A 13,718-nucleotide genomic window follows, 5' to 3' on the forward strand; every position below is an offset into this window, starting at 1 on the left:
GAGTGCTCTGCCCCACCATCCTTCCAGAGATGGCCAATCCTGTCAACACCTATACCCTTTATTGCGATGCTGTCTAGGAATGGAATATACAAAGGCCAACTCCCAAGTACACCTAAGCATGTGACCCTGGGAGTTCACGACAAGAAAATGCCAACTTTCTAAAAGTGGCATTTTCAGAATTGTGACTTCAAATCAGACTTTACATTTAAAGTGGGCTTTACATTACAATTCCTCAAACACCAAACATGACTTTCCTACCTACCCTAATCAAATGTTATCACTTATTAAATGTAGTAACGTAACCCAATGTTACCCTATGAGAGACTTGCAATAGTGAAAAACAAATGTAGAAGTTTTTAACTACAAGGACATGTAAATTCTAAAAGTACATGTACAACTTTTTAAATACACTGCACCCTGCCCTATGGGCTATTAAGGGCCTACCCAGGGGTGATATATGTATTAAAAAGGAAGGTTTTCTCACGGTAAGAGGTTTATTTTGCCAGACCAAAATGGCAGTTTAAAACTGCACACACAGGCTGCAATGGCACACCTGAGACACCTTTTGAGGAGGCTCATTAAGTGAGAGGCACAATCAGTGCTGAAGGCCCAGTAGTAGCATCTACTTTACAGGTCCTGGGTACATGTAGTCTCACTTAACTAGGGACTAACAAGTAAATTAAAGGTGCCAGCTGGGTGTAAACCAATTTTGTCATGTTTAGAGGCGAAAACACAAGCACTTTAACACTGGTTGGCAGTAGTAAAGTGTCCAATAAAAACGGGTTCAGAAAACAGTTGGGTAAAGGACAAAAAGGTCTTTGTATGACCCTGCATGGTGGGACAAGTCTAACAACCATTGTTTTCACGAACAAGAATGTGTTGTTATCCTGTACAATAGGATGGAATGTGTGCCTTCCCTCAGACCTTCTTCCTTGTCTGAGGGAATGCACAAGTCCTTGCTGCCTAGACAGAACCTTTGAAAAGAACCTTGGAATTTGTGCAGTGAACATACTTGCGAGAGTTTTCAAGGCATACTGGCACCAAAGTGTTGTAATTTCATAGCGATTAGATTAAGCATTAGCAGAAGACATCTTGTATTTAGCAACTATTGTGAACATTTTGCGGAATCCATTTGTATTCATGGCAGCCATTTTCTCTGCCACATGCTGCCATGTGCTCGCCATGTGCTTTGTCCTACCTTCCTGTTAACTACTCTTGAAAATCGGTCTTGTGACAAGTTATATTTAGCATCTTCCACTTTTGCACATTCCCAGTAAGGTCTGCAGCTGTTAGTAATTAGTAACAGACAGTAATGTGTCTACTAGTCCTTGAAAACTGTTAGCCCTTCCTACCTGTCGACTGTGCATTTCTAAATGACCTTATATGTATATTAGTCTTGCTTCTATAATTGTACCACCTTCTTTTTAGCCCCTGCATGGGTATAAAAGGACCATGCTCTCTTAGTTCAGTGTGCTACTTCAAACATTATCGAAGGGTGCTGTTTGAACTGTAGCACCACCTCTTGAGGTTTAATAAACTTTGGGGGTCATTCTGACTCCCGCCGGCCGCGGTAACTGCGGTGCCGGCGGGAGCCGCCAGAATACCGCTGCGCGGTCAGAAGACCGCCGCGGTTATTCTGTGTTTCCCGCTGGGCTGGCGGGCGACTGCCAGAAGGCTGCCCGCCAGCCCAGCGGGAAACCCCTTCCCACGAGGAAGCCAGCTCCGAATGGAGCCGGCGGAGTGGGAAGGGTGCGACGGGTGCAGTGGCACCCGTCGCGATTTTCAGTGTCTGCATGGCAGACACTGAAAATCTTTTAGGGGCCCCCAGGGGCCCCACGACACCCCTCACCGCCATCCTGTTCCTGGCGGTCACACCCGCCAGGAACAGGATGGCGGTGAGGGGGTCGGAATCCCCATGGCGGCGCAGCAAGCTGCGCCGCCATGGAGGATTCCTCAGGGCAGCGGAAAACCGGCGGGAGACCGCCGGTTTTCCGTTTCTGACCGCGGCTGTACCGCCGCGGTCAGAATGCCCTTGCGAGCACCGCCAGCCTGTTGGCGGTGCTCCCGCAGTCCCCGGCCCTGGCGGTCAATGACCGCCAGGGTCGGAATGACCGCCTTTGTCTTTTATTTCAGTTTCTGTGCCAACTTCTTCCTATATGGTCTGAGGACTTTGTGCAGAGAAGGGCGAACCCCTTGCACTAGTAGGACTTGCTGAGGCTTACTTCAACAAAAGCACACCCTCTTCTGCCAACAAGCATACTACTCCTGCTCTGGCCATCTACTGTATGATCCTTTAATACATAACCAGCCCTGCAAAGACAATAAAAAGCTCTCAAAGATGAATCAACTATATGGATTGGCTGATCTCAGACAAAATGAAAATTGCAAGCACCCTTTTTGGCAGTGAGATATTGGCCAACTTCTATGAGTTAAGAACACAACCTTGAGTTCCACTCCAGTGATTTGAAAAGCCATACACAAACATATCTGAGAACCTGCTAGTGCAGCATGCAGTCTATCATCCTGAAGCTCTGCCTAAAGCCATTCTGCTGTCTGACTGCCTATTTCCTCAAAGCACAGCCCGGAGGAAAACCCCAGCCAAGCCAAGGAGACCAGAGAAGATGTTGTAATGCACCTACAGTCCCAGCCACTTCTGAATGGAAACAACTAAGATTCAGAACAATGCAGGGAAAAATGCAGGTGAGGTAACCCCAGAAGTGTTGACTCAGTCAAGTGAATCCTCTCCCCAGAACACCAGTCAGTAGTATTTTGTGAACTGTAGGGATTTTCGCATAGTCTGCTTTATGTTCCCAGAAGCAACTTAAAGTGGGAAAGAGCTTTCTTTTTTCCACCTACAGCGGGGCTTCAAACAAAGGCCAGATTTAAAAGGCCTTCACCACTCCTTTCTTTTGAGTAGAGTACTGGCTAGGAGCTATCTGTGGTCTATCACCTAGATGCCAATGCAACAGGTGAAAATAAAGGCACGCAGCTTGTTATCATTTCACAAGTACGATAAATTATGATTTCTAGAAAGATTTTTGATTTCATTCAAATAGCTATTAGTAAGATCTACATACGCTGTGGGAATATCAGCTGTCTGGTCAGATTTATGAATATTTACACAAATAGCAATTTTAATGGCCTTAATTTGATTTTATATTGTAACTCTTTTATAGCACTACTGTTGTAAATGGCCCTTTTTGCAGCGTTATCCCCAAACGTTTTGCCTCCTTCCTCCTATTTTTTTAGGTCTGTGTTTGCTGGTTTACTGTCTCCGCGCACTTTACCACTGCTAATCAGTGCTAAAATGCAAGTGCTCCCTAGGTAATTTGTATTGTTGATTGGTTTATCCATGATTGGCATATTTGGAGTGCACTGGAGGTGCCAGGGCCTGTAAGTCAAATGCTACAAGTGGGCCTGCTGCACTGGTTGTGCCGCCCACATTAGTAGCCTTGTAAACATGGCTCAGACATGCCACTGCAGTGTCTGTGTGTGCAGTTTTAAACTGCCAATTCGACTTGGCAAGTGTACCCACTTGCCAGGCCTAATCTTTCTCTTTTAATACATTGCAGGCAACCCTAAGGTAGACCCTAGGTAGCCCCAGGGGCAGGGTGGAGTGTATGTTTAAGGTAGGTCATATACTAGTGTGCTTTATATGTCCTAACAGTGAAATACTGCCAAATTCGGGTTTCACTGTGCAAGGCCTATCTCTCTCATAGGTTAACATGGGGGCTGCCTTTAAATATCCTTAAAGCGCAGATTCCCTTTGAGAGCAGATAAACATGTGGAGTTTAGGGTCTCTGAACAATTTAAAAAAACATATTTTAGTGAAGTTGTTTTTTAAATTGTCTGTTTGAAAATGCCACTTTTAGAAAGTAGGCATTTTTCTTGCTTAAACCATTCTGTGAGTCTCCCTTTTTGTGTATTGTCTGTTTGGGTCAGTTTGATAGTTGGGCTGTTTTGCCCCTCTCTAGACAGTGACACAAAAGGGGGCGGGTGTAGCCTACATATCCTGATGAGCCATCTGAGCTAGAGGGGAGGGAGGAGTGGTCGTTCACACCTGAAAGGACTGTGCCTGCCCTCACACAATGCTGGCTTCAACCCCCTGGTGTGTGTCTGGGGCCTGGCCTGGACAAGGAAGGATATTGCAAACACTTGAGACTTTGCTTTGAAGTTTGCCAACTTCAAAGGCAGAACAGGGTATAAGAAGAAGACCCAAAACCTCAGCCTTTTAGAATCTTTCTGGAATCAAGAGGAACCTCTGCCAAGGAGAAGAGCTGAAGAGCTGGAGGAGGAGTACTGTCCCTTTGCTGTGCTGTTTTGCTGGACTGGCCTTCAGTTACTGCTTCTGTCTGAAAAGAGTGCAAAGGGTGAACTTTGCTATGTGTCCTGCTTGAGAAAGTTCTCCAGGGGCTTGGAGTAGAGCTTGCCTCCTGTTGGAAGTCTCAGGGACACCAAAGACTTCAGTTTCCTCGACCATCAGCACTGGGAACTGTGTGTTTTGTGCTGTTCGAAAGGCGAAACCACCGCGATGCCGCCAATGACACCGCTGGCCTCCACAGTGACCTGTCGATGCCACACGGACTCACATTGCCCTGCTTTGCACTGCGACCCTGGTCTCACTGATGTCGTCATTAGGTGACTTCACCGAGCCACTGCTCGCACCGCGACCAGTGGGCCCCGCACTCCGGCATTGCCTGCTCACACCGCAGCCTGGGCCTCCCCGATGCCGCTGTTCCTGCTGGCACTGGCGCCGCTGCCTGCCCCATGGCCTGTGGACACCGCTTGTGAGGTACACCAAGCACCGTCCCGTCCCACACCGCAGCCGCGGTCCACCGTCACCAGCATCATCGACTCCAGTGCTGTCACCAGACATCCTGCATGCACCGTGGCATGTGGACACCGCTCGTGAGGGTCACAAAGCACCGTCCCATCCCACACCGCTGGCTTAGGCCTACCGATGACAGCGCTTCCGCACCGATGACGACGCTGCCTGCACCGTGCCCTGTGGACACCACACGTTGCACCGCCCCACTTCACACTGCAGTCCTGGTCCCACTGACGCTACTGTACGCAATCACTGAGTCGCTGCCTGCACTATGACCTGTGGGCACCGCACGTTGCATCGTCCCCCTTCGCACCACAGCCCCGACGCCATCAACGCTGGCGCACCTGACTTAATCAGCCCAACGACTCCTGCACAGACTCCGGAACGGACACCGATCTCGCCAGAGCTCACCGTGAGTAGTACGATGCCCTACAAATCCAAGGTACTGTTTTCAGGTCTTACCAACACCGTAGCTTGGCCCGCTGTGGCTGGCCTCAACTGTTGGTTTTGTTGATAACAACGCCGTAATAGCCCCAGGTGGAGCTACTGACTTCAACGAACTGTATTTTTTGAATAAATCTTGCAAGATTCATAGCTTTAACACTGTAGATTGGATTTTTATTGTTTTGGTCTGGTTTTACACAGATAAATATTGGCTATTTTTCTAAAACTGGTGTGGTGCCCTTTTGTAGTGTTTTCACTTGTTCCTGTATGTTATGTGCAAACGCTTTACACATTGCTTCTGAGATATGCCTGACTGCTCGTGCCAAGCTACCAAAGGGGCGAGCAGGGGTTATCTGAGTGGGTATCTCCCTTACCCTGACTAGAGTGAGGGTCCCTACTTGGACAGTGTTCAAACCGCCTGCCAACTAGAGACCCTATTTCTAACAACTACTTATCCCAGTACAGTGTATCAGGGCACATTAGATCACACCCACACATAAATGCAGAGACAATAATTGATCTGTTATGAAGACAATGAGGGTTACATGGTGTAGCAGTCACATATCATGAACAATGGTAAGCACTTTGTGTTATGAAAAGTGCATGATCAGGAGAAACACAAGTTTGGGATTTAAAACGTAACAGAGTGGTTGGGGGTTATCTGTATTAACAAGGGGATATTTGCGTTAAACTTAGTAACCCACTTTCCTCCACACATTAAATACACATCCGTAATTATCATGTTACATGATGATCTTTGCAGGAGGCAAAACGGAAATCTCTCTAGCAAGTACATTAAGAGTTACCTTACCATTCTTTTGATGCTCTAAATGTTGCTGGACACACAAAGATCTCTGCAGCAGGTCGCTTAACCCATTGATATATTTTACAATTCGGCCGCCTTGTGATGAATTAAATACGGCATAACAGATTTGTTGTCATATTTGACATTGTTTCCAAATTCTTTGTGGCAGACTTTAAAAAAAATAAATGTATAGTTTGGATGTCAGGATCGGCTGGTCGCGACTCTGCCCCTCGTGACTCCTCTGCCACACCTTGATCCCGATGTTGGGTTCCTGGAGTCATTTGTTTTCAATTCCAGCAATGCTAATGGGATGTGTGTCTTTGGTTGACAAAGTCAGAGTTACAATAGCACGGCATTCTTATTATGAGCTTCTTATTGGAATAGTTGAACTCTGCACCTGACTAGAATATGCACCTCCACAGTTTCGCGGTTGTTCCTTTACTCTGGCGTGAATTTCCATGTCAAAATCAACCTGGCTCATTGTTATATGCTTTATCATGGGACTTTGCATCACTGTCGCACAATGTACCGAGCAAGGGTTTAATTTTCAGACAGACTGGTTCTGCCTTGGGCTCCACTGTAAATAAGACTGGAGTGCCATCTAACTTCTAAACACACACCAGTGCGTTCCATTCACCAATTCCACACTTACATACATCCTTTATTCTGTTGGTTAAAAGTTCATTTTGCACAAAATATGACCGACTCGTTTCATTTCCATCGGTCTTTTTCCTACCACGTTCAGATATCCGAGCTGCGTCATTCTCTCTGTGACAGCAAGTTCTGGTTGACAAGGCCCCAACACTGCTCGGTCACGTTTAATCGTATTTTTATCTTCGAATTTAGCTCCAGTATAGCGACGTGAGCAAGTGACCTGCAAGAGATCTAAAGGAGTGGTGTCCTGTAATTACCAAGAATGGCACCTGGGCTCGGTGGCGCAGCTGTGTGGTTGCGGCCCCCGGGACCACAACTAATTATTACAGTCCACCACCTCATCTTATCCGGTGGGCCAAGCCCGTGGCGGATCTATAACAACGCACTGTAATCAAAACGAGCCCCTCTGAATCCCAAGACAGTTGCCACTTTGAAACAGCCATGGTCTAACTCATTTTTCTCGCTGTACTGTACGGGGATGGGGGTGGACGGCGTCTAACCGTAGCATATAAATCACAGATCAGCAAGATCTGGGAATGAGCTACAGGGAAACGTGGGAGAGAGAAAGAACTTGGCTTTTTCGCGTTATCCCACCTCCCTCCCCCTGCTCCTGGCAATGCCCCTGGGAAATCTTCCCCGTGCATTAATACTGTGTCTTGCCAAGTAATTCCAAGCTGAGATCAGAAAAAAAACCTCTAGTTCATCAGTATTCTGAACCAGTCGCGTTCCCGCATAAAAGGCCTGAAACCTCTCTGAGTTAAAGGAAGAAGAAGCCTGGGTTGTTCCTGGTGATGATGATGAAACACACAATAGTTTGCACCGCACGTCTCAATGTGATGTCAAATGATAATAAACTGTTTTCATTTTCACTATTGCTACCACCGAACAGTAGTTTTAGAATGTCATATTAAGTCACTGCTATAATTATCAAACAAAATCCTAATCATTTTATTGAACGAAGAAACCATATGAAGCTGAGGAGGATTCGAACCTGTGACATGTAGATTAAATGCGCATTTTTGCTGCATTTTATTAACCAAGAGAGATAGATTCGTCATGATTCTCTTGACCATCTGACACATTAGGGCCCATATTTGTACTTTTTTAGCGCCGCACTTGCGCCGCTTTTTGACGCAAAAGCGGCGCAAACTTAGAAAATACCATTGTATTTTGTAAGTCTGTGCCACTTTTGCGTAGAAAAATAACGTAAATGCGGCACAAAAAAAGTATAAATATGGGCCCAGGGTCTTTAAATGTACCAATGCTGACCTCCTGGCGTCCCCAAAAGTGTTGCAATATCTCTCTGCACACCTAGCAGTAGGACTGTTGTGTTGCTAAATTAACAAAAACAGCTTTCAAACCATGGACAGTCCAAGCCTTGGCTTAAAGCTACAACACTTACCTTTATCTTAAAGCTCGTCTTAGTCAGGTTCTGGCAGGCCAATATGGCAGTCAGGCAGTGCCAGAAGGGCTGGTCTGACTGGTCAGTGTGGCTGGGTTTGCCAACAGTAGACCTCCTGACGCTGCCTGCAGCCTCTTTCTGTAGGCCCCTTCCAACTGCAAGTATCCCCTGCAGTGGAATCAGACGCCAAAAGACACCACTGCACCGAGCCACACAGCCCGAGAAGAAGTGGGCCAATAGTGTCCCTATGTCACAGGGTCCTTTCCTCGGGACCTGCACGTTGCTGAACAAAAGGCCCACGTCACGGCGTCACCAACTCAGAAAGCTATTACAGCACAGAGTTATGATGAAGCCAGTCGGGAGGAAGGGAATTAGGGTAGGGAACAGCAGGGAGAGAGATTTGAAAAGAAAAGGTTAGAACAAATATGCACTTGATGACGCAGAAATGAAGGTTTTCCATTTATTAGCGCTTAAACGTAGTGCCGCAATAATCAAGTGTGACTTTAATCGAACGAATAAAGATTGTACGGGGACAAATGTGCCCTCAGAGTAGTTTGCCAACATTTATAAGCGTGCTTTATATAACGTGATGTATTAGAATTGTACGAATCTGACATAATCGTAAACGTGTGCTATGATTTGCTTGTTTGAAATGTTTTAGCTTAGCATAACTTTAGTGGAGGCTTTGGCCTAGTTGCCTGGTCTCACGATTTAGATGCTCGTGTTTTTCCAACTTGCTAATAAAAGTGTATTTCTGCTTGAAGCTGTACTTTTCCACTGAGATCGTTCACATGCTTATCTTTAAGGTTTCGTGCCAGCCTGGCATCTTCTTCTTTGCTCCAAGGTCAATCTGCAGGTGCGGACAATGGAAGCTCTGAAAGTGAGTTAATTGGTATAAAATGTTGCAACTTACGTACCCGTCTCCAAGGATAATGTATGCCTAGGTAGAAGCTTGAGAACTGTAGTTTTTGATTGGACAATTTGAAGTCAACCTATGAACCCTCCAATGGAAGACCCTACTGGATTTGAACTGTTGTCTATTTAAACCAGGTGCACGAGAAGAAAGCGGCCATTACCCATCGGACATTATAGCCATTATTGGACATTACCAGCCATTGCCCGCCATTTTGCAGGACTTTGCAGCTATTATGGCCCACCTTGCTGCGACGCCATTTTGAAAGAGACTCTGATGCTTTCTCTAATCGAGAGAAAGAGACTTTAAGTAATTCTCGCCCTAGAGACTTTAACTTTGATTCGTCCCTTTGCATGAAGTAGTAGTTTATCTTGCCGCCGTGAGGCAATTGCCCTGTCCACCCTGCCCCTTTGCCCCCGTCCCATGCTGATCGAGAAACGGTACCTGTGAGACGAAGACTTCCTTGAATGCTGATTGAATTTGGTAAATATGAAAGGAAATTATACAATTGCATTGTGTTTTTTTTAGGTAACCAACTGCTGATTTTTGATAAGAGCCCTAGTTAGGAGTTTTCTAAATTAATGTTGCTAAATTGTTTTTGCATGAAGTCCCACATGCCGATGCTAATTTGAGGTTAGATGAGGATTCCTTTTGTTGCACGATGCAATTTGAGACCTTGTTGTGCTGACCAATGTATGCAATTAGTTCATTACAGATTATAGTTTTAGTGATTTGCATTGCTATTATCGAATGCCTTGTTATTCAAATGCTGCATAGATTGCATCTTTTTCGTCGTTATGGACAGCTATTAATGTTCATTTACATTTATCATTTGGTGTTGAGACACATTTATATTGTGCTAGCTTTGCTAATATAGGGAAATAAATTCATTAACTTTGAATAAACTGGTGTGGTTATTCATGACCGAAAGGTCATGGTTCGCCGAAATGTATTCTGGATTAATTGTGAAATGTTATGTTGATCAGGGTATTGCCTATGTTCGTTACTGATTACTGATTGATCAAATTGATTACTCTCGGGTGAAGAGAGCCCCACTTGGTCAAAAGATTCATCGGCCTAAAGAGCGTCCAAAATACAGGTAAATTATTAGTACGGAACGCTCTATCAGTAGATGGTAGCAGAGGACGGTTTAGACTTTTGGGACCCCGCTCGAGAGGTATATGGTGTTGAATTAGATTTTTCTTGGGTAAAACAGATTGAGAGAATGATGATGGGCTAAGTCCCCCGTGACTTTCCCGGGATCTCGGAGCTTGCGAATGGAGAGAATGGAGGTGTGAAATCGGCGTTGGCGGTACTAGTGACGGTATGAGTGAAGTTAGGGTTTTGCGCTTGCACAGTTTATTGCCGCAGATTGTTTGAAAAGGTTGCGAGGATTTTAGAGAATAGCGGAGGTGCGACTCCGAGTGTAGGAGTAGGGAAGTCGTCGAACTTCATAGAAAATAGCAGAGGTGCGACTCCGAGTGTGAGAGTAGGGAAGTCGTCGAACTTCATGTGCATGTGGCGCTTTGTGCGGAAAAATGTCCACATGGTTGTTGTTGTTGAGACGGGCCCTGCGAGGTCAAGAGACTCCGGAGTAAGTTGAAAAGTGTATGAGACACTTGTTTTATGTTGTGGTCTGGTCGGTTTAGTAGGTTGACCGGGCGTGGTCAACGAGTCGGTACGTGTGTTAAGGGAGTGAAAGAAAACTTCGACTTCGGGCTTTGACAAAAATTCTAAGTGCACTAGAATAGATCATTGACAAGTTGAGAGCAGATCTGCGGGTCAGATTTGCTTGCGAAAGTGGGGACCGAGAAAGATGGAATAACTGCCGAGGCTAGTGAAAAATCCCTAAGGTCCTGAAGCGATTGTGTTACCCTTCCTGTAGTAAACCGACAGATCTGTTTTATTATTATTTGGTTGCTCGCGATATATGCTAGAAGTTGTTACGAGAGGAGTTGAGTGAAGGAGGACTAGCCGCGAGGCTTTGTCAGCCGCAGTGTGTGTGAGTGTGACGTCACTAGGAGCCGCGCTGGGATAGGTTGGTTGGTGAGAAGGGTCGCGCTCGGATTGGACGCAGTCCGTGGGGCTCGATTGGAAGGGGAAAGGCAAGCGAAGAGTATTCCGGGAATTAAAGTCACCTATTGATTACAAATTTTGTGAAATAAAAGACGAGAAAATGAAATTTTTGAAAGCATTAAAGAGTGCGATGAAGGGGGAGTCTTACATTAAAGCGAGCGTAGGAGAGGAGATGCCACCCGAAGGTACACCAGCTTACATTGTAATGGAGGAAAGAGGGGTAGCTCCGTGCCTTTGGCTAAAGCAATGGCACAAGCTGACAGAGAAACATGGGAGCGTAGCCTTCCCGATCCATGGGACATTCAATATAAGGATCCTAGAGAATTTGAGATTTGCGATGTACGACATGAAGGTACCTCCAAGGCCAGCACAGTTTGAGGCTCTAGCGATTTGGGAACTAATGGCTAGACAGCAACAGCAAAAGAAGTTCGAGACCAGGATAAGAAAGGCAGAAAAGACACTAGCGGACGCTAGGTGGGATAATGCACAGAAGGTGTGGAGGTCAGATATATTGCAGGGGATAAAATTGTTTCCCGCAATTACTAAGGAAGAAGAGGCGACAGGCAAGAAGGCTACCTGTAAGACAAACAGGAGGTGTTCCAAAGATAGGGAGGACGAGTCAGATGATGAGGAGTTCATCATGCAATTGCTGAACGACCGTCCACCGCCTTATGCAGAGAATGGACAAGGTCCAAGTACCAGTTCTGCCCCTCCGGCACCGGTACAGAATAATGAAACTCAGAGTTCAGAAGCGACATCGGGATCTAAGGACCCGAGTTTACTGTTCACCCCGCAGATACCGCAGGTTAGGAGAATATATCCAGATGTGCCCATATTGAAACCAGCAGAAAATTATCAGCCGCAGGTCCCAAGGTACTACAGCAGTGACAACAGTACGGGAATGATTATAGATCCAACCGTAATGGGAGTACAGAATGGTCGCAACCCAACATTGGCACAAGCTGAATCAACACAGTTTTTGATGCCTCAAAAGCAGATGCAGGAGGGAACCGCACATGCTCAGATGACTGGGAGTCAGACGGGCATGCCGGCAATGATGACCCATAATGTGGGAATGAACATGCCTCAGAACTTAGGGAATGGACAGAACCCAGATGCGATATCCCTACTCATTACTGTAGGTCCACCGGTACCTTTGTACGTTCAGCCTAACTCAGGTATGAGCGGTCAGGGATCAATGGTGCAGAATGGGATGTAAAGGAGGTGCATAGAACACACTCCAGAGACAACTCCGATAGTGGCTCAGCCAACTGGATCTGGGTCCTTGATGGAGTTTAGTCCCATATGTGCTCAGTCAACAGTGGTGAGGTCGAGTCCCCCACTAATGATACCGCTGTCATCGAACACTGAAAAGTTGCTGCAACCATCAATGGCAGTCGATGTGAATGCTACACTGATGGGGTTGAATGCACAACAGCTGACACAGTGGTTCAACAGTCTGAATTCCACACAAAGCTCAGCTAGTGGGAAGGGAGAAGAGGACTATCTGAATAGGGTCAGGTTGAACTTGGAAGCAGAAGAATTGGTGGAAGGGACTATGGGTGTGAATAGGTTAGAGTCCTACTCGGAAGAAGAGCTGAGGTATCTATGTCCCAGGATTACGAGAGAAGTGAACAAGGTACATAGAAGCTTGCAAGAAATAGCTGACAAAAACGGGGTTGAGATAGACAAGACAAAACACTTGAGCAGGAGCTATAGATTGGATTTCAGGACCACGGACTTTGAGCACATGAGGTCAGCAGGCATGAAAACGCACCTTAGAGAATTGCTGCAGAGTGCACAAGTGTGGAGGTGCTTAGACAAATGGGAGAGCAGATGGGCAAAGAAAAAGGAAAAGAAGAAAGACAGTGTCCCAGAGAATAATGAGAAAAGACCACAGAGTAGTGATGCAATAACCATGTTACCAATGAGGGAGACAGCAGGGGGAAAATTAATACATGTACCGTGGCACAGAAGCGACATTCAGTCTTTTACGGATGATTTTCCCAAACTGAGAGAGAAACCGATTGAATGGTATCAGCAGACTGATAGGTTCGTGAAGCTTGCAAAATGTCTTTGGGAAGACCTGAACACCCTCTTTGAGATTGTGGTTCCGGCAGATTTGTGGGAAGACTGCAAAAGGGCTGTAGGTTGGCCGACAAGTGAACCAGAGAGAGACAGGGATACGGGTGCACCATCACCTATGGTGATGAGCTTGTACTATAAGGTGATTGAGCATTTGAAGACGAAGGTTGCCGCGAAAAATGTGGATTGGCAGAAGATTGATCGAATTCATGGTTACTATGAGAGGTTGTTGAAGGCGTTCAAGAACTACAGTGGAACGGAAACAATAGAGGCGAAGGACATGCTTCATTTTGTGTTTAGATTTGTGGAAGGGCTGAGACCAGAGATAAGTCAGATGATAAAGACGCATTTGATTTGTTGGCAGTCGAAACCGATTGATGAGGTGTTGAATTATGCGAAATACTGTAGCGACGAAATTGAGGTGAAACAGAAAAGGTTGAAGGAGAAAGTGATGGTGATGCAACTTAAAGCAGCTCAGACAGGTCTGCAAGGTTTGCAAGGGTTGCAACAG

Source organism: Pleurodeles waltl, chromosome 3_1 (assembly GCF_031143425.1).
Source record: "Pleurodeles waltl isolate 20211129_DDA chromosome 3_1, aPleWal1.hap1.20221129, whole genome shotgun sequence".
Lineage (NCBI taxonomy): Eukaryota > Metazoa > Chordata > Amphibia > Caudata > Salamandridae > Pleurodeles > Pleurodeles waltl.